The sequence below is a fragment of the Diadema antillarum genome, unplaced genomic scaffold (genome assembly GCF_040938485.1).
Source record: "Diadema antillarum isolate AM-2024a unplaced genomic scaffold, OU_Dant_1.0 seq00002023_RagTag, whole genome shotgun sequence".
Lineage (NCBI taxonomy): Eukaryota > Metazoa > Echinodermata > Echinoidea > Diadematoida > Diadematidae > Diadema > Diadema antillarum.
The window spans coordinates 156899-179826 of NW_027272678.1; the positions used below are offsets into that span (position 1 = coordinate 156899).

Below are 22928 nucleotides of genomic sequence, written 5' to 3' on the forward strand. Positions count from 1 at the left end.
AATCCACAGACAATATATGAAATGAAATGTTGTGTCTCGTCAAACAATGCTATAAATTCCATTGAATATTTCTTTGTGGACCACATCCATGTGCATAACCACCTAAATGTGTGCACTCCTTTGCACCAAGACCCAACATTTTATTGACATTTCCATTTCTCCCCGTTTTCAAACCCTCGTTCAAGCTGTACTGCGGTGTCAAATCAAATGATATGCATGGTGCTTGTGGAATGCTACAAATGGTTGCACAGCATGAACATAAGGGATGGGAGCCTGGTAACTTGCAGTGATCTGCCAAATGAACACACTCTACAAGGGACCCTCAATGCAGTTCACTCACTGCCAACATGGCATCCACGATATGAATGACATTTGTTGTACACTGCCCAATAAAGTCCAAGGGTTGGTGCTGTATCTAATTAACATTACTTGTACTAACCGTTAATGGAATTTCACAGGGGAGAGAAAAGAATAAAAATTCCTTTTGTTTGAGCATGTCTTGTTCCTATATAATTATAGTATCTGTTATGATCGAGGATTTTCAAAAGTGTCTGAAATAGCATGTTTATAACTGATTATTGGCAACACATTTTCAGAAGCTTGAATTTAGTGTTTTCTTCTAAAAGTGGCATATTTGTGACAATTTCTCTGATTTTGTGCAGATTTAATTTGACCAATTCCATGTAATGTTCCTCCAATAAAATCTAAATGTGCCAATTTCAAGATGACAAGAATTTGATGGGTTCAAACACAAATAAAATCCTGCTGTCTTGAATATTTACCATGTAAGGCTCTTTGGAGTATTTTATGTTACCATTATGAGACCAGGTGGGTGCTGTTCATATTCTTGACTTTAGAAGGATATCATCTTGAATGTATGGGAGGGTTTAAAAGAAATCACCTACAGAGAGCTACTTTATACAGAATAGGGATCAGTGAATAATACTTTCAGGGCCTTTATTCGAAATATTTGGCCTGAAAATTGCCATCCCTGCTCAAACTATCACTGACAGGATTGAAGAAGGCAATCTGATGGCTAAGCAACACAACAGAGCAGTGAGTCAAACAAATTCCACTGCGGTAGTCTGCACACAAGTGAAGTTCTCTCATAGCAACTACACGACTACACTACCATCACACAAAACATGTTTAGCATCCACACTCCTCGAGCTTGAAAAGATTAAAAAAACAACAATACATATTGTTGCACAACGACATGTCCTTAATAATTCTTCTACATGGTATCCAGATGACTTGTTACTTTGTTTTGCAGATGTGTAACCCTGTTTGTTTAGTGCTGTTGTTCTTTCATCTTGTATACTATGCATCTGTCCTGTTCCATTTAAATCAGGTGATGGGTACTTCAGGTTGGTAATGTTTATGATTTGAATCTTTCTTTTATCTACAGATAACAAAATGCTATAAAATCATTTGTGTTCGGAATAAATATCATTCAGTAAACATCATCTTGAACTTGACTCAAGGCATTATACATCACCACTACTCTACCTGGTCTTCAGTGTCTGTCAGTAGAATAAACTCATGTTAGAAGAAGTGAGAAATGTCTATATGTAAGAAGTACTGTGGGATGAATTTCTAAAGTATAAACAAGTGCAAATAAAGTGCTTGAATACTTCATAACATGAATTGAAACTGGAGAGTCGTACTGCTCTAGATCAAAAGTCTGAGTTTTGGCCATGATATTCCTGCAAACCAGAGTATTGAATGAGGTTAAGGATATAAGGTCTTCAAACTTGAACAAATCATCAACAAATAATAGCACATTTGCCTCTTGTGGATTACCTGAATCAAATAGTACATAGTGGCATGTTATCTGGACCTAAAAGTATCAATGTGATTGCCACAAGCACACATTTCAGAAAAATAGCAAGACCTCAGCCAAGCAATCGTCTGGTTTGATTTAACAACTATCAGGGAGAATTCCTGATCACAGATCTTGGATGTAAAACACATGTTTGTGACAGCATAACTTTTTGTAGTGACGAGACTCACATCAAATCTAGAAGCTTAAATAGAAGGAATTTAATGAAAGCACCATCACTGCCATGTACTTTTTTTTTCTCCCTTGTGGGTAGCTGAAGGCTTTGTGGCCTGAAGGTACTTTCTTTTAATGTGTTATTGATTTCCATCAACCAAGGTATGTGCAAAGTATGGACTCTTCGGTTCCACTTATTGCTCATAGGATGCAGGCAACATGACTGCACTGACTACAACTTCAATTATCACACAAGTCTGGTTTATGGTCCTACCTGACAATTGAATAATGTCCTTTAATTCTGTGAAGTTTGTGTGCATCAGAGTGCTGAAATGCAACATCCTTGTCACCCACTGTTACAGATAATAGTCTAGAGGCATATCAAGTATGGTTTCAATTTCTGGGATATCTGCCTGTAGCTTCACACTCCTCATACCTTTCTTGTCTTTGGTGAGTTCAACCTCTTGTATCTTGCCCTTCACACTGGCCCTTGATGCAGAGCTCTCAGCCGATGCCTTACGCCCCATGGACAACCGCCTAGGCCTAGTTCTTCTGCTACTGCGTGAGGGTGGTGTCTGAGTACACCTGTCACGGAATTCTGTACGGGTGGTGTCACTCGTGATGGGGCTGATGACTAGATCCTCATCTTCCATGCTGTCATCATCATGGAACTCGTAGATGCGGAGGTCGGCGTTAGATGGCAGGCATAGATTAAGGGCAAGGAGGGACCGTGACATCTTGGGCTTGCCGCGACGGTTTACAGCCGACGGCTGCAGGATGCGGAGGGAGAAGTGCGGCTTCTTGAAGGTGTAAAAGGTGGGTGAGAGACCAGCTCTCAGGTCGTTGAGAAATGTAAGGATCTCGGGACTTCCTTTGCCTGGAGACGAGAAGGAGGACCGGCGGGATTTTCTTGGTGAGTGGGAGAAAGACTTTGAGCGTTTCCGTGGTGACGAGAAGTTGATGCGTTTCACACGTCCTTTCATGAAGAGAGACTTCCTGGATGATGGTAAGCCAAAAGGAAGGATGCCATGCACATGGTTAGGCCTTATAGGCGAGGACTGGATATCACGCTGACCTAGGCATGGCATAGAGCTATGTCTGGGCTTGGCCTTGTGCTTGACCCAATGCTTAACAGGAGAGAACACAGACCCCTTCTGCGGAGGACTTGAAAATTTGGGAAACACAACTTCTGACTCAGAATCATCATGCACATAGTTGTCCAAAATCTCCTGCTGCTCCTCGATTGGAGTCCCTGGTGGAAACACAATGTGCTGAGCAGATTGACTGCTTTGGTTAACCCACAAATTGCGCTTGGCTCTTTCAGGAGTGGTGAACTGGGTAGGCTCTGTGGTTTGCTGAGGGGACTGTGGTATCTGATTAGACGAGAGCTCTCTCAAAGCTTGCTTGGGTCGAGATCTTTCAGCTTTGGCTGGTTGCGACGCATTGGGTGATTTTGCTGCTGTCACTGTCCTACGTTTCTTTGAGGGTGAAAAGCACATCCCAGAGTATGAAACCCGAGACGGTAGCATGGACCTTGAGAGTTGTTCTTCATCTAATGAGGCATTGATTCTTGCACTGCGACGCCTATTAGAAGATGCTTGATTACCACTGACATTTTCATTAGGGATGTCATCAAAAAAGACAGAGTCATCATTATTTCCATCCTTGTTTAGCCCTGATATCACACCCTCTTTAACGGAATGGAGCTGCATTTGATTCTCTTTCTGCAAGTCAAACAGGGCACGATGGGCCGTGGGTGATGGTAGTGTACTGAGTTCTGATTCCCTCCTCCTCTTTATTTCAAGTTGTGTATCTAGCTTCTGCATGAACCCTGTCACCTGTTCCTCCCACTCCGACCCCTCTGAAGGAAAGTTGTCCACCCTTTGCAGGACAAGGCCGATGGTCATGTCGCCAAAGCTTCCTACCGAGCTGTTATCATCATTGTCTAAGTTTGGATCCGAGGAGGGCATACAATACACATTGAGAGCAGCTGCCTCTAGCTTCTCTGTCAGTCTTCCCTCCTGGAAAGATGCATTACGACTCACAGCCTCATCAATCTCCTCCTGTGAAAACCCAAGAAAGCTGGACTCTTCAACCCCAAAGTCACTCCTGAACACAACCTCAAGGGATTGCTCTGCCCGAGGATTCTGGACTCTGCTATCTTCATTGCTACCAGTACTGAAATCTTTGTCTAAATCATTGTCTTTAGCATTATCATCTAATCTATTGACACCATAATTTCTGACTTCTTCCTGATTGACTCTATTTCCCTGAGATAAATTTGCGATAGCTGATCCAACCTGATCATTTTCCTGAGTTACCAAATTCACAGGAGTCTTTTTCTTTTTTGCACTTTTCTTGTGTCTCCTCACTCTTGAAGAGCTTGCTGATGACTTCTTTCCCGTAGAAAACGACTTTGCTTGAAACTGACACTCAGAGCCACTAGACTCTGCTCCTGGAACCCGACCTGGGTTGGCCACCTTCACCGGAGACTCCTGCACATCTGGCCGACCTCCAGAGACATCATCTTGCAAAGCCGTTCCTGAGCTGCCAGTGCAAGCTTTCTTGGCCCTTTTGGCAGATTGCCCTGACTTCCTTGAGGCAGGTGACTTCATGGGCTGAAAATCGTCACTGGAGGTGTGGCTTTCATGAGTAAGGGGAACTCTGGGTTGGGGCTCTGGTAGGCCAGGGCTTGTTACAGTCCCCTCACCCACGGCACTCTGATTTGCGGCACAACTGTCTGCTGCTACACTTTCTCCCCTGATTTTCCGAGGAGGTGCCTCTCCATGACTCTTGCGAGACTTCCGCTTTCGTCTGTCGCGCTGTTTGTTGGCATTCTCTGCCAGCGGTGGTGTCTCCTTGCGGGCTCCATCTGCTCCACTATTATTGCTATCAACAAAGACATTGTCAACTTCCACCTCCTCAGCAGCTAGTCTTTGCCGTTTGCTCTTCCTTGATGGCTGACGATACTCTGGACTAGAGATTGCTTGTGAGTCTCTCTTGGAACGTCTTTTTGCATCTTTGTCTCTTGGACCTTGAGAGGATGTCGAAGCTTCACAAACTTGAGATTTTCCTGTAATAGGTGTGTCCCTACACACTCTTGAATCTCTTGGCATCACTGCAAGACTTTCTAATTGCTCTGAAGGAGAACAAGCCCTGGCATTTTTAGTGACATTACTGGCCTCTTCTACTGGACTAGCATCCGTACCAACATCCACCTGTCTGACTCTGGTGATAACCACTTCTATTCCACAACCTGCATTACCTATTGGTTCTTCCTCACCAGCAATGCCATGAAGAACTAGGCCCTCAGCTCCGTCATCTCTAACAACACGCCCACCCTCAGGGGATCCTTGGTTCTTGGTAGGAACTGCTATGTACTCCTTGGGTGGCAAAGAGAGACTCCTGCGGCTACCACTTCTCCTCTTTCGAGACTTTGCAGTTTTTGAGTCAGATGTGTGTGGACCAGCCAAGTTTGATCCGTCAGGCAAGGAATCTGGGGACTCGAGGCCAGATATTCTCCGATCACACACAGTTGCACTGTCACCGCCTCCTAATCTTTCCTGTAACAAAGAAGCTCTATCCTGGGGGCTTACATCTTTTGCTGTTGAAGTGTTACCCTGGCTGGCAGTAGCATCCTTATTGGACTGTTTTCCAGCATGTAAAGCTGGACTTCTTTTCCTGGGAGTGCTGGTTGTCTTGGTCTTTGTCCTGGAATCCTTCTGCTTTGTGTCTCTGCCCTCCTTCACTGGGGTTAAGGTCAGGAGGACAACTTCATCTTCTTCATCTTCCTCTTGCAACCTATGCAGTATGATTAAAATGTTGCACACGCTTACATTAAGACAAATTCAGTGATTCACATGCCTGAAAGAAAACATAACTCACATCATCGAACAATAGCAGCTGAATATTAGTTTTGATACATATAATACTTAATTAGCCAGTAATTCATTAATTCAAATAAGATGAACACAAGCAATGCCAAAGAGCATGTCATCCCTCTAAGCCCACAAATATTTGTATAACAGCAATACAACGTGTACCCTTTCTTCTATGTTTCTGACGGGATGCGAAACAGCAATTTGATTCAAATGTGAAACCATGTATCATGTACAAAAAATACTTAGTAGTTTGAATTTGTGTCAAAAGTTCCAGCAAGATATTACATGTATCAACTGACAGGAATGGCTAACATTTTGAAAAGGAATGGTACTCATGGCAAGTTTTTTAGTCACACACACACATGCAAAATTTATGTAATAATATGGTATCCATATAAGCATTCCTTTATATATTTTTATTTGTAAAAATTACATTTTTTTAATCAACAGATCAATATGATAGGTGCAATCAAGTGCTGATAATAAGTCATTCAGAGATCTTCAAGATTTCAAAAGAAAAAAACAATAATGATTTGACAGAATTTCAATAACTTCAGCATTTGTCTTTTCAAGTCCAACTCACCTCTCTTCCTGGCTGGTTGATTCAGAGTGAGGATTTTCATTGTGCTGGAACCGCACGCAGTCCTCAAGGAAGCGGTCAAGGTTTGGCCCCACTGCAATCATGGAGTCCAGGTTGACGTAATGGTTCTTTTTGGCTACTAGCCTCTGGTGCTGCTCACTCTGCAGGTGCTACTTGGTAGAAAAGAATGAAAACATTCAAACAGGAAATTAAATAAATGTTCACAAAAGAAAGCACTAGGTAATGTGAAAATGAAACTGAGCAGCTCCATAGTAACTACTGCTGAACTTCTATTTTGCATCAAATTCTGGAAGACAGTGAGGAAGTTCTAAGGTGGAGCTACTGCATCTCATTCTCATAATAGGACTTATTTAAAGTCTGTTTCTGTGTGTATGTGTGTGTGTGTGTGTGTGTGAGCAGTATGAGCTCAGCTGAAGGCAATCCTCCACAACACCGATAACCTCAGAAACTAATGGCTTGACATCGACTATCACTAGATATCTCAGCCCCACTCTTCTACAACATTACTAATGAGGGCATTGCAAAATGACATATGGCATCATATGCATCAACAAATGATTAAATACATTTTTTTTTTTTTATTTCAATGGAAAGACAGGGCTCAACATTAGTGCTAGCCCGCTGGCCAAGGGCCACTAGAAATTGGTGCCGGGCCATCAAATTTATCTTTTGACGGCCCGGTCGGGCAACTAGGATTCAAAATGGATTTTGAATCCAAAATAAAAGCAAAATTTCTTTTGCTTTTATTTTGGGCTAATATATACAAGTGTATCTCTTTTGGCCACCAAAATTTCAAATGTAAAGATTTTAGTGGCGCAAACATTCCACCAGAGAAAAATGTTAGTGCTGAGTCCTGAGAAAGATCATGGTCAGGCAGGGCAGGGCAAATGTATAAACTCCTCTAGTGACACACTTGAAGAACCCAGATGCGTACCTTGTCCAAGTGGCTGTACTTGATACTGCAGAACTCACAGAAGCCCTTCTTGGCTGCCTTGCTCTTGAGGGCAGTATTCTCCCTCTGCTGGGCTGCCTTGTTGATCACCTTCTTACTCAGGGACTGACTCTTGCTAGGTTCCTTGTGTCTGGCATGAGGAGACAACACATGAATCATTCATACCACTGGGCTGCTGAACCATCACTTTATCAATCTTTAGTGAAATAACTTTGGTTTAATCACTGACCATGCAGGCACAAACGAGCCACAGTATTTGATTTTGTCATGTTTTTCTTCTGAAACCATATGTCATTAATTTCTGTGACTATTTCCAACGATGTCTTATCAATCGTACATTTGCACATTGGCTTTAAAGTTTTTACCTTGGTCACATTCATACATTTAATGAACATACAAAATTATTTTCCCCTAGATTCTGGACCCAGTGTGATAAGAAGCTTGGGGAGACCAGGCAAACCAATGAAGTGAAAATAGAATGCTCATTGCATTCCTGGTTTACATGCATAAAACGAGAAAAACAAAACAAGCACATGTATGCATACAAACTGTAAATTTCTGGTGAAGCATCAGATACAAGCAATAGCAGATATGCATTGCTAGATCATGATATTTGACCAATCATCTTTGAAGGGAAAGCACTGATTTCCCTTACTTAAGTAAAAGGAAATTGAACCCTGTAACATTAGCCTGCTCCCATGCTTGCTGCAGTTGATAAGACTAGCAGAAATCAAAACACACATGAGAACATTATTTCTCTTTACATTATGCACAAGAGCTTCTCAACTGCTCATGAATTTTGCCTGATACGGTATCAGTATTTGGTCATGAACTGGTCAAGACAGCAGAAAAAACAGAACAACAGCAACACACACATACATACACACACACACACACACACACACACACACACACACACACACACAAGACAAACAAAAGGAATAAAAAAACACAACAACTTGTTGATTGACAGACAATGTGAATGGATGATTAAAAGTAACATACCACATTCTGTGTTCAGTGCCCATATCGGCACTTCTGGTAAACGTAAAGATAGTTTTGACAAAAATGCATCGAAGAATGATAACACATGCTCTGCCCACATCATCCAATACCAATACGGCACAGGTGTCAGTATCACAGTCCACCCACAGGTGCACAAAAGAACAGCTTAAAACTATCATGCTCATCTCACTTTGAAGTTACAGTTCACTTTCCTCAAGAATGACTGACTTATACTTAATGAACAGCACTGTCATCCACGCTGTTATCATAATCACTTCAGTCTTGAATCTTGACCCAAATTGACAATCATATGTATACTTTAGTAATCCCATGCATGGACATACTAACTGCACATACAAGCTGACAGAAAGTGCCTCAATCAGCACATCACATCTGAGTCATGACACAAGTTCTGTCCCTACCACCCACCTGACATCTGGGGTCCTCTGACTGGCATCAGGTCTGTCCAGCGTCCGCTCCGCCTCCTGTGGGTGGCTGACCTCGTTGCGTGTCTTGGGTCATAGGGGCAGGTGCCCCTCCGGGTGTCCAGGAGGATCCGTGGCCAGGTACTGAACTCCTTGCTAATGGGCCGGAAATGCCTTGGAGTAACATGGAAGACAATGAAGGTACAACCTTGCAATCCATTTCATCTCATCTCATGGATAAACTACCACAATACAATCACTAGTAAGAGTGGCATATTGTAGTTTGAAGACTTATTCTGCTTGCACAATCGCAGGTAAGAGTGACACATTGTATTTTGAAGACGTATTCTGTGTGTATTCCATAGGATGGTGGTGGAATATCAGCTGAAATGTCAGCAAATTTGTATCACAATGAACCTACTGTAAAATCAGAAATATTTGCGGAATAAAATTTTTGTGAAGTGGAGCTAATGACTTTTTCCCCGACACAAACATTTTTACAAACTGCCATGGGCAATTCAATGCATAGTGAAGACAAAAAATCTTATTTACATTTTGATTTTTTTAATTCTAGCTTCTTGCAAAATTTGCAAAAATTTCATGCAAGCGAAAATTCTGGTTTTTCAGTATGATACACAATCGATCCTTCACAGTAATACATGTGACATGCATGGTGGAACTAATTTCCATTCTAAGGAGTTCAATTACATACACTCACACACTTTCAGCCAGCACTTTTAAATTTTAGACCTTTTTTTTTTTCCCACAAAAAGCTTCAAATTATTGCATGCATCAGATGCATCTCTTTGCCAGTTCAATGGCTGCCATCGAAAAACAAATGTGACATTATGCATATATATATATCACATGTAAGTTTACACTCCTATTAGAATTTGACTGTCAAAGGTTCACATGTTCTTACCTTGACATATCCTCTGCCTTTAGGAATGGTTTGGTAAGCTGCCTCTCTGATGAACAAAAGTAACAAATAGTGACATCAACATTCCATTGTACTCATCTAGTTCAAATTCAAAGAAAGCATTTGAAAGATATCATACCACAGAAATATTGGATAATGGCTTCACAGATTCCAGAGTGGTTCCACTTTAAAAAAAAAAGAAAAGTTCATTAAACTGATGGAACTATCAAAAAATCCTATCTCAAAACATTGTCATTTCATCAGTTCTGCACTGTGCACCATAGCATATCATTTCAGATGCAGCATGTCGCTTTTCCTACTATATCACAGTGAAGCATGGGTAAATACACCAAAAACTGTAATGATATGAGGTTTATTTCAGAAGATGTTCACATGACTTATATTTTTCTTGATATCGAACTTAAAAACAAACCATGGCCTCACTAGTCATCTCTCAGAAACCCTGCCAATAAAAAGACACTAACATTGTGATGGCTCATATATTTATCAATTGTCAAACTTTGATGATCATGTTGTACTATGATATTCTAAAAATGAAGAAACACTACAGCATGTTGGTACAAAGGTTTGAACAGTATGCTAGCACTATTAAAAAAAAAAAATCTAGGAATAAAGATCTCCACTTTGGTAATCATTTCTGAAATGGCTTATCATAATACTTGTGGGAAATACAGAGTATGGTAGGGTCACACCATAGATTTTGATGTTTACATAGCATTAAGTAACCATTTTTGACCTAAAGATTTTCAAAGTTTCATTGCTTACACACTATCAGAGACTCTGATCAGCAGCTCAGTTTTGTTCTGGAAATACAACAGAGCCTTTTATCCAACATGTTGGCACATACAGCCAGTGGAAAATAAAACAACCACCCACCCACACACACACACACACACACACACACACACACACAAACAAACAAACAAATTTTGTTTCTTTACCTTTTCCTCTCTGACTCTGTTTCTCCTTTCCATTTCTCTTCTGTGGTGGAATGAACAAGTACGTAATCAGGAAAAACACATATATCAGTATGACTGTGGTTTACTTAAATATTTCTCTTGGTCCATTTTAATGAGTTTGATAAGCGTCATATTTTTGCACATATCTAAACATATGACAGAATAAACTGCATTTGATGATGCTGGTGATATTGATGGGGTGATAACGACAAAAACAACATTTAAAGTATAAAAGATAATGATCATACTGAATAACAGTAATAACAAACACAACGATAATGACAATGATACTAATAATCATATGAGGAAATGAAAAAGAAGAAGAAAAAAAAAATTGTGTTCATACTGACCCACATCTATCAGAAATTACTGTAAAACCAGAAATTCTCACGCGCATGAAACTTTCATGAATTTTGCAAGGAGCCATGATTTGTGAATGTAAAATGCATGCTTAAGTTTTAGTATACACAATTCAGTACATATACTGTATTAGCTGTTATTTTCGCGAATGAGGAGGTCACGGACATTTTTGCGACATGTTGTTTTCGCGAATAGACACCATGGCTACTGTGAGTGCACAATTACGGTAGCAAATGGCAACATTTTTGCGTGTTGTTAAATTCGCGGTCTAACAGTGATTCGCAGTCCAATAGTGACTCGCGAAATTTGCAAAAATCAAACCGTCACAAAAATAACAGCTTGTACAGTAGTATACTCATAATTTTTTTTATGGCCGGCAATTTGTGGAAGTCATGTGAAAAAGAAGGCTGTTGACTCCAATTTGCAAAGTTTCATGCCTTGAATGCTTCTGGTTTTACAGTACATTCTGGCCATGAGAGGTCAAGTCATGAGAATAGCTGGTATGGAATATGAACATACAGTCACTAGGATTATAGATAGTACACTTGCATAAATGAGAAAGAAGGAAATGTCTTACTTTTTCTTTACCAAGCCTCTTCTGTTTCTCTTTCTCTCGATTCAGGTACCCCAAAAGGACTGAAATGACAATGAATGACAAAGAATAGAAATCACAGCAACTTGCTAACCAGAACAGATGTACCAAAGACTAAAATCATCATTGACAGACAGGCTCACACTAATTTTACGCATCTGTAAGAAGTAAGAGCTACATGAACAAATCTTGAAAACTGTATTTTTTTCACTGATGTTCCAAATCTTTCACACAGAAAGGTGCAATCAACTTAATATCTTTCATCACATTTCTTTTCCATTACATCTCTAACTATTAAACATAACTTCAAGGAGCTCTTTAACATGATGATATACATGACATGAAAAAAGATGAAACAAAAGGAAAACATACCATCTAAATGTCTGATGGGGACTTTCCAGTTCCTGGCATTTGTGAATATGTCTGTTGTGCCATACATCTGTGGAGGAACAAATCATAAAATTGAGAATCAAGTTGTTCAGGATGAGCTTAGGCAAGAAAAAGGTTCCCTCTAAAAAATAAATAAATTAATAAATAAATAAAAAGGCTCAACAGTGTATTTCCTGAAAGGCTTGAGAATGTAAGACCCTACAGATAGGAGTACTGCAATGGTTTGGTGAATGAGATAGTCATTTAAAAAAATATAAAAATATAGGAATTTGAAGGGTGTAAATGCTCTAAAATGGAAACAACCAAATTAACAGAAAGAATGAAAGGCTAAATGCAAAGGCTCTGTGACTGTAAGGATTAAAATAAAAGGTCTGATAAGTACAGGGCTAATAAAAAAAGATGTGAAGAATTTTAAGGGTTGTAATGCTCTAAAAAGGGATTGGTTAACAGAACCATTCAATATGGCAACCTCTGCCATTGTTATAATTAACTTGTTTACTCCTTACGACATCCAAACACAGTATAGCTAGGCCATACTACTTTGTGGGTAAGGAAAATAACCATAAGCTCACTTGAGACCATGATTTATGTTTAAAAGCTGATGCCACAGTCAGCATCTCCTCCATATACAATGAATACTCTGGTACAGCAATCATATCAAACGGTGCTCTGAATTTATACATTTGTATCTCATAAACAACAACAACAACAACAAAACCTTAATATTTTTATATTTTCTAAAGTCAATACCCCATCTCCAAAGCCAACACATTGTATGGACAAGTAAACAAAGCTGACTGTTAAATAATGTACAAAAACTCATACCTGAGATTTGGTTGCTTTCTGGACAATTGCCTTTCCCCTTGTGACCTGTTAGTGCAGCAACAGAAGAAATTCAGACTCCTTTGTATTGAGTATATTCAAGAAATATTTAGACCCATGTCAAATTCTGATTCTACTTAAACAGTGATAGGCAAGTTGAAATAGAATTTGCCTCATAGCACTGTAAAGTCATGAGCATACTTGTAAATGTTAATTCACATTGATTATGAGAAAAATAACATTCAAGGTATAAGTGCTGTCATCTTAGAAGATGCTGTGAGTTACATTCACATACCTGGGGTGGTATTCGGAGGTCGTAATTAAGTCTGTAATTAACTTTGTGATTAAGTAATGAAGTTAAAAGGCCCTTAATCATGGGCAAAATCGGTATTCTGAGGACATAATTAAGGTATGATTAAGTCCCCTGTAATTATCTTAGGTCCCTCCCATGTAATTGTTATTCCATCCCATCAGACGCATTGTTAGAAGCCAAAATGATGATTACACGCGCAAATATGCCCTCAATGCGCGCTCCTGCACGCCCCCTGTAATTACAACCCAAGAGCTCCGTGCGCACACTCCGGTGTTTGATTTCAACCCCTGACCTACGCACGCGAAGATCTCAACCTCTTTGCTCACATAAAATGACAAAATTCGGCGAAGATCGGCCATATATCTTTTTTTCTCTGAATTCTACGGATACCATGATAACAAGATTCAACCGCTCCTCGGTTACCGAAGACGGTAAGCATCGTTGAGGCAGAGAAAACACAATGTAATGCGTGATATCGGAGTAGTTAATGACACTCTTTGGTATCATTAAGTTCTCCATTAACTTTCATACTTAATTACACCCTCAGAATACCGATTCGTAATATACTCTGTGATTAAGTCCTCTCAGAGGTGCACGCGCATTGATACGCGCAAACACGTAAGTCCTTCCCGCCAAAACGCTTGTTGCTATGGTAGTTAATATACCCCCTACTTAATCATGCTCTCAGAATACCAATTCGGTAATTAAGTGCTAATCAGACACTTCATTAGCTCTCAGAATACGGCCCCTGGAATAACCAATACCAATTCATAGCTTTGCTGTATCATAAACATACTTTCACTGATGTAAATGGCACAGTAGGTATTATGTTCACTGATGTAACTGGTACAGTAGGTGTTATGTTCATGCCATGTTGACTGCCATAGTTGTTGGCAAGATAAAAGAATGGGGAGAAAAAAAAGAAGAATAATGTATGTGAAGATTTGGCATGTAGTCAAGAACAGAAGACTGCTACACTTTCATGGTGGATTCCCACTAATTCAAGTCACATGAAAGGTACTCAAAAGAATATTCAGAAAGAGTCAGTGTCACATGTATGATTTTCATATTTCCATTACTTTCAAGAGTATGTCATATGGGTTACAATTATGAACATAAACATAATCATGTCTTGAGTCGGCACCGGAAAACAGAAACACTGCCATTTGTCTATCTGTTTGAGCCCTTGGAATATATTTTTGATTTTGGTATGCCAGATGTAAAAAAAAATAAAATAGAAATGTCGCTATGGCAACTGGTATGCCTCCGCCATAATGCATGGTTCTCCTATCATCTGGATAATGTGTGATGCTAATTTCATATAATTGGCAAAATATTAAAATGACAGGTTTGTCACAAATGTGTTGAATGTTCACTTTACTTGAACTAGGTTTAATTGGACGAATGGCTATATTGTCTATGAGTCCAGGTATTTGGGGAATTGAGGATTTTTATTTGACTTTTGACCCTTTCATAAGTTTATGCATTGGGTAATTTTCAAGGTATGGAGAAAAAGTGTATTTAACCTGGCCTTTGAACCTTGACCTTTGAACCTTTAACCCTGTAACCCTAAAATTCCCAAGAGAATCAATGTCAGGTAGAACATGCATAAATATGTACTAAGTTTCATGATGATACCTTGAGTCACTTTCCAGATATGGAGGAAGAACTGAAATTTAGCACTTTCACTTGACCTTTGACCTTTTCGCAAGAAACTTCCCAGATAATCTTTATTAGGTAATACATGTATACATTAAGTTTCAAGAAAAATCCTGCAGGCATTGCATTAATATGAGGGAAAAAGTGAAATTCTGAGAAGACCTTGGCCTTTGACCCCTGACCGTCGACCCACGACCCCTAGATTCCCTTGATAATTACTGTCAGTCAGTACATGCATACAAAGTTCCATGAAGATACCTTGAACCATTTGCGAGATATAAAGAAAAAGTGAAATTGTAACATTTTCATTTGACCTTTGACCTCATGACTCCAAACTCTCTCTGGAGAATTTCTATTTGGTAGTATATGTATACACTAAGTTTCACGAAAATACCTTCAGGCATTGCACAGATATGAGGGGAAAAGTGAAATTTTGAGTATTTGACCTCGACCTTTTGACCTTTGACCTTCAGCATGTGTACCCAAAAGTTGATAGGCACAACTTCGCCCACTCATACAAATACACGCTAAGTTTACGTAGGATACCTCCAATGTTTTTTTTAGTTAAGCTGTCCACAAAATTGATTATGAATGGAAGGACGGTCGGAGGGACTGATGGAAGGATGGATGGACGGACGGACAACCTGAAAACATAATGCCTCCAGCGACACTTCATGGCAGAGGCATAAAAAAATTGTCAATGCATCCAGCACAAAATATGGAAATGAATGCCCGCAAATTGTTAATTGACAGATGACTGGTCTATGCACAGATTCATTCTTCGTTTGAACACATTTTCAAAAAATTGTTGCATCAGGCAAATTTATGCATTATGCCGCTTTGCAAACAACTTAAGTGCCTACAACCAACATGCATCATACTGGCAATCAAAAGAAGGGTGTGCATTGATAGCTACGAAAACAAGAGTAAATGCTGCACACAAATTATATGACCTAACAAATGACCTGTCAATGTGCTGAATCACATACAATATACTCTTGCATCAGAGATCAATTCTGTTCACGTTTTCAGTCACATGTGAGAGGTGAAATTGTGATCTCTCATCATTTGCAGGAAATACGATACACTTTACTACTAGAAATGCCGCTATGTCGACCAGAATGCCTCCGCCATAATGCATGGTTTTTCTAATACGTCTAGAGTACAATGTTTTGACAATGTGTGATGACAGTTTGACATAATTGACAAAATATTAAAATGACAGGTTTGTCACAAATGTGTTGAATGTTCACTTTCCTTTATAGGATGATTGGCTATGCGGTCTATGAGTGCAGGTATTTGGGGATTTGAGGATTTTCACTTGACTTTTGACCCTTTTATAAGTTTATGCATTGAGTCATTTTCAAGGTATGAAGGAAAAGTATGACTCCAGCATTAAATAGTAAAATTTTAGCATTTTAACCCAGCCTTTGACCCTTGACCTTTGACCCTATGATCCTAAACTTCCCAAGAGAATCATATGCCTAAATATGTACTAAGTTTCATGATGATACTCTCCCCGCGTTCACATTAGTCCCCGCGATGCGGGGAAAGCCCCATGCTGTGGGACTTTCTCCTCCAAAACCATATTGTGAACGCTCGCCAGGACTTGTCCCCTCGTCCCCTCCAAGGAAGTCGGGTACGGGGACAAGATTTGGAGGGGAGAGTGACCTTCGGGTGAAATTGATAGCGTCCAGCTGTGGTCATCAAATGTGTGCATGTGCTATGCCTGCATGGTTTCAAGTGGCAGAGCTCACCCCAAGCTCCCATTGCCCCCAAAGCTCAGGGACAGATGAGATTGCAGTGTGGACGGTCAGTCGTAAAAAAGATAAGATCTCTTGTGCCTGTCCCCGCGTCGCGGGAACGAATGTGAACACGGGGTCTGAGTCACTTTCGAGAAGTGAAATTTAGCACTTTCATTTGACCTTTGACCTTTTGGCAAGAAACTTCCAAGAGAATCTCTATTGGGTAATAGATGTGTATATTAAGTTTCAAGAAAAATCCTGCACGCATTGTATGAGGGAAGTAGTGAAATTTTGAGAAGTTGACATTGACCTTTGACCCATGACCCCAAAATTCCCGAGATAATCACTTCCAGTCAATACATGCACATGCATTAAGTTCCATGAAGATACCTTGAACCATTTGCGAGATATAAAGAAAAAAGTGAAATTTTGACATTTTCACTTGACCTTATGACCCGCAACTCTCTCTGGAGAATCTTTATTTGGCAGAACATGTATGCACTAAGTTTCAAGAAAATACCTTCAGGCATTGCACAGATATGGGGAGCATTTGACCTTTGACCTTGAGCATATGCACCCAAAAGTTGGTAGGCACAACTTCGCCCACTCGTTCCGATACATGCCCAGTTTCGAGGCCCCCCTCCAGATCTCAGCTGTCGACCGCGTGATCGCGACGAAAATTGGCACACACATTGCCTATGGCGTAATCTAAAGTAATATGAAGTTAATTTTTTTTTTAATTATCATTTGTGCTATATTATGCTAATTTATGCATAATGATGCATGAAATCAGACAATTTGGTATAAATCACTCAATAAAGATCAAAACAGGTATATTTTGTGTGTAAATATTCTTTTAGTCTTTAGCAAATGTAAGAGAAAAACATTGTGGCATCAGAAAAATTTCTGAAGTATTTCATTGTTTTTTGAATTTCTTATGTATTTCTCTGTTTTTTCAACTTTATATTTTCCATTCTTTTTTCGATGAAATTGTCCGCTACATTGTTCCAAACAAGAAAATATGTTATTAATTGATTTCAATCAATAAAACCCCCATATAATCATGCTTTTATGAAATATGCCTGTAGCACAGTTTGCATTGAATTGTACACAAATTCACGTTTTTGAGCAACTTTTGGTCTGACATGCACATACATATTTATGCGCAAATTCGGAACCACGCGCCCAGGCATCGCAAATTTGGTGTCAAAAGATGCAGGAGACTCTAAACAAAAAAGGCATGAAACATCGCGGCGATAACTCTTCGCGATAACGATACATCGCGCGGAACATCATCGGGCGGCCTCAGAGGCCTACCCCCGGCCTAGCTAGGGTTAAACGGTTTTTTAGTTATGCTGTCCACAAAATTGGTTACGGACGAACAACCCGAAAACATAATGCCTCCGGCGACACTTCGTGGCGGAGGCACAAAATGAGGGGGAATGAAGATAAAAAACCTACCACTCTGGAGTCTTGGTTGTTATTGCTTGGGGAGTCAGCAGCTCCAGGTGTACTGCTATGAAAGCAAGAAGATGGAATAAAAAATCGGAGTTAATAATATTGTCATACTATTGAGGCAACTTATCATTAGCATCATGCAAAGAAAAAAGCAAACAAACAAACAAACAAACAAACAGAGAATGTGATTACTCCAGTAAATAAATACCAATGGCAACACAGACTGAAGCTAAGTATTTTAGGCAAACCATATCAACGATATCCAGCAGCATATGAGGATAAGTCTGACCAGTGTGACTAGCACCCAAAGGGTTTCAGATTTAAAAATTTCTCATTTACAATTACATTTTACTTCTGATTTCAGTTGCAAGTCACAAAGACACTAAAATGAGTCTCTTCACCTACTGCTTAGTGCATATAACATTCCTTACATCACCTGTGTCTCAAACCACATGGCCTAACAATTAAACGTGCAACTCTCGATACACTTTGACTTACATGCATGAGTATAATATACACCATGGAGAAGGTGAATGTGGGGTCACACCAAGGAGGTTCTAGAGAATGGAGTCACAACTATCTTATTCTCTTTGCTAGATGTTCGAAGCCGCCACTCAAAAATATTTGAAGCATGTGCCAAACAGGGTCTGCCGCGCAGATACGAAGACAATTGACGCGTGTCTCATTGCATAATCACCAGCCACTTTCAAAGGAAGATATGTCTTTGTGGTGGTAATTACTTTTCGCTATCCCTTCTCATAAAATGTAGGTGGTACAGACACGAGGATGCGCGATTAGAAATCGAGCAAAAAATGCTGAAATAAAGATGAAAATCACTCAACTGGGCATACCCGTGCACTAATCTGATATATCTATCAATAAAGAATTATATTTGAAGATTATTCCATATTATTTTCACTTGTGGAAATTGAGCAGAAAAATGATAAAACCAGCTTTCTGGGATGGTACAGTTTCAAACATTTTCACATGATACAGCTCTGATTGATACAGCTCTGATTTACTCTTTTGCGCAAATTTCTGGACGGAAATGACTTTTGTTTTACATGCTTCATCATTAATTGAAATTTCATGTCATTTAATAAATGAATAAGCAAAATATGGCCAACATTATGATAACATTCCAAAATGAATCTTCAGATTGCTCAGCAAGACGGCGGCTTGGAACATCAATTTTCAAAGGCACAAGTGCACCTGTGGAATTCTTTTGTACATCAATAGAAATCTGACGACTGTTTGAATAATTACAGCCAGTTGAAACTCCAGCTATTAAACCTCCTTGGTCACACTAAGCAACACCAACTCATTTGTTGTGTTCAAGTAGTCAAGCTGCTTGGAGTGCAAACTTGAACCAGATTTGAGTGTAACTTCATAAGAAAACACCTCGAGATCAAACTTGGCCACACAAGATTTCACTAACATGTTTGGGAAAAGATCAGGCTTTAAGCTTGCTTTCAGACAGAAAAAAAAAGAAAAAAAAAAAACTCTGTTAGCATGATACAAATTTCTACACACATTTGCAAACAAGTTCTTTTGTTAAGTCTGAAATATCTCACAGTTTTCAGGTAGCAGACCTGCTACAATGTATGCTCTACACCTGAAGGGACTTCTAAGCACATACAAAGACATGACACTCACTCTCTGGTCTGGTGGAAGGGACTGGGCGTGGACACAGCAGGACTGGTGCCAGACGGCATGCCCTTAGAGTTTTTTGGGTTTCCAGTATCTCTGGCATCAACATGGTCAGATATCACACAGGATAGTTCCTTGGAGAAAAACTGCTCCACAACCTGACAAGATACAAGATACGGCAGATTAGCCAAGACAAAGAAAAGATCAGGAAAACAGGCAAAACAAAAGAGCAACAGAAGAGGATGGGGAAAATACGTGAGAGACTAAGAGCGTGATTCTACTGAGAGCACCTTGCATCACCTCGCATCACTGCGAATTTTGTCCCCCGTATCACCTCTTATTTACGACCACTCGAGTTGTTTCTACTAAGCGATAAAATGCGCGGTGATGCGAGGTGACGTGCTAAATGGGGTGAATCTGAAAGTCGCATATTTTCAGGTCACTGGTAGGTCACTGAATTTCGTTTAGTCTTTCCGTCCGAAATGTCCCTCCAACTGGGCCTCACCAACATTTCCTGCCACTTGGTTATTAGGAATCATTGCAGGTAGAGGGTCCAGTTAATGCTCTCCCAGGGCTCCGACATACTAACATTAGTATTCCAGCGAAGACGAATTAGGGAATCTACATCTTTGAGACGATACGATTTTATGGGAAAATAAATGCAGTGTAAAAATCAGAGTATATATTATAGTAGCCTGTTGGGCACGCAAACAATTTAGACGATGGATGCACGCAATTCACATGTACCACCTCATACCAGTATACTGTATTTAGTAGAAGTTGGTACAAGGCATAATGCTTGCCAAACTACAGTCGCTGTGAACACACAAGTGTCGGAGTGCGTGATGAACTGTTTGAAAAGCGCGGGGCGAAAGCTCCTATAATAATTTGAGACTTCCGGTACACCGCAAATTTCGCTACCCGGTGTGTTTCTACTGACAATTGTCTCTCGCATCACTGCGCATCGGCCACCACCTGATCTGTTTCTACTGAGGAAAAATTCGAGATATCACCGCATATCGCCATGCATCACCGCGTATCATCACTAATCACTTCGCATCGCCTCACATCACCTCGAATTTTCGTCGCTCAGTAGAAACACGCTCATTGATGACATCTTTAAAGCAATAATAATGAATTGCTTCATACATTGCTGACACCTGTTTACCACAAGATTCTTATCATGTAGTGCAAAATTCCTTGCATTTCTAACTTTGTTATAATATTTCCTACAACTGCAGTGCCAAAACTATTATAATTTTGTATGTGCTTTCAACATGATCATACACATCAAACATTTCTTTGGGAAAGTCAGTGCTCTTACCGCTCCAAGCGCCTCCAACTCTGCCTTGAATTTGGCATACTGTGCTTTATGTCGTGGTTGGTTCAGCTCTAGATAGTACTTCTTTCCCTCCAGGGGCTTCTTGGGGTCAAACTCCAGCCTGCGTGGTTGCCGCTTTGGGGGACCTGCTGGGGATATTTTGAATAGGAATGCAAAATATCCAAGAAAACTTGAAGTACTAGTATGTGATCATAATCTTTTTAAATTTTCATGAGACATCTATCTTATCATCTGCCACATATAAAATTTGAAAAGAAATATGACCAATCAAATGAATTTCATTCTCACATCTAATACTGGTGTGCAGCAAATCAGCATGATGGCTTACTAGATCACGATAAAAATTGTCTAACTCAGTATGTAACAACCATGAACAAATTCATAATCCTGTTAAGGCATAATAGTAACATTTAACTCTTCCCTGCAGATTAATTTGTACAGAGTCACTTTAATAAGATCCTTCACACAGAATACTGTAAACACAATATTTTCTCGACATGAAATTTTCGCGAATGGGAGCCGATGGCCTTATTTGCAGCATGAAATTTTTGTGAGTTGCCTCTAACATTCAATGCATCGTCGCTGGGGTGACAAGACCTTGTATCTGCAATTTTGGTGTAAAATGGGTTAAGTGATGTCCTGACCAAATCCTAACTGTCTTACTCCAAAAATGAAGCCACCACGGCATGTCAAAAGAAACGCTATCCCACTCGCTATAGTGCTTTGGCCGCCATGTTTTTTGGCTCTCCTGAACATTTGATATTTTGTAGATACGAGGTCTTGTCGCCCCAGCGACGATATATAGTGTAGAAAAGATCTTTCGCGTGCATTTTAATTTCGCGAAACTCGGCTCTCGCGAAATTCGCAAAATTAAACTGCACGCAAACATTCCTCATTATACAGTAAAAGAGACATAACATGTGGTATCTACAATGAAGTTTTGCCGTATCCTGAGTGATTACCCTGATATTTGTCAAAACTACCGGTACTCATACTTTGATTTCCCATGGAGCCAATTTTGAATATTTGCATTGTCATGATAAATGAAGTTTATACATAACCATTTTTTTTTTAATTGCTAAGAAACATACATACCTGATTCATTATTACTTGGTCCAGCAACATCGTGCTGACCACTTGGATTCTTGTGTCTAGACTTTCTGACTTTTGGTGCAGACATTGTACTTGTATGGGTTTCTTTCCTGAACCCTATTCAGGTATGAAGCCAGTAGGCCTACTGCAGATCGTATTCATCCACGTTGCTTTAACACCTATTCACATATCAGTCATGTTGCCCCCAAGTCCTATGTTCACATCCTACTGCAAATAGGCAGAAAAGAAGCAAACAAATATTCCGATACGTAAATATCACAATTGTCAAATCTAGAAATGGTCATGTTGACATTTTGCAGACTCAATGTAAATATCACGGACACTTCTCCTTTTAATAATCTACTTTCACTCTAAAGGAGGTACAGTGCTGTATCTGAGGGCTGAGTAATTTGGGCAATTACCGGTACTGAGATTTGAAATCTTACACGTACACATAGATGCATTCTGATCTACTGTCAAGCATGTATCATGGAGTACTTTCACTTCTCAGAACTGATTAACAATTTCAGTCACTACAAGAAACATTTTGAGAGAAATTCTGTTACTGTTCTATGCACTTAAAAGTACCAGGGGCGTCACCAGCTTTTTTTCAAGGGGGGTGCGTTTTGACAGTAAATGTAAACTGTGAGATTTTTTTTTTTATTTGATTTTGATTTCCTGTGTCATCATGTACATTTACACATACTCTATATATATTATACATGTGATTATATACATATATACAC

The 22928-nt window shown here is 39.7% G+C and overlaps 1 pseudogene; it reads right to left on the reverse strand.

The window, feature by feature from the left end:
• Nucleotides 1-891: 891 nt before the first annotated feature.
• LOC139713657 (uncharacterized) lies at nt 892-22405 on the reverse strand (annotated as a pseudogene).
• Between the last annotated feature and the right edge of the window lie 523 nt (nt 22406-22928).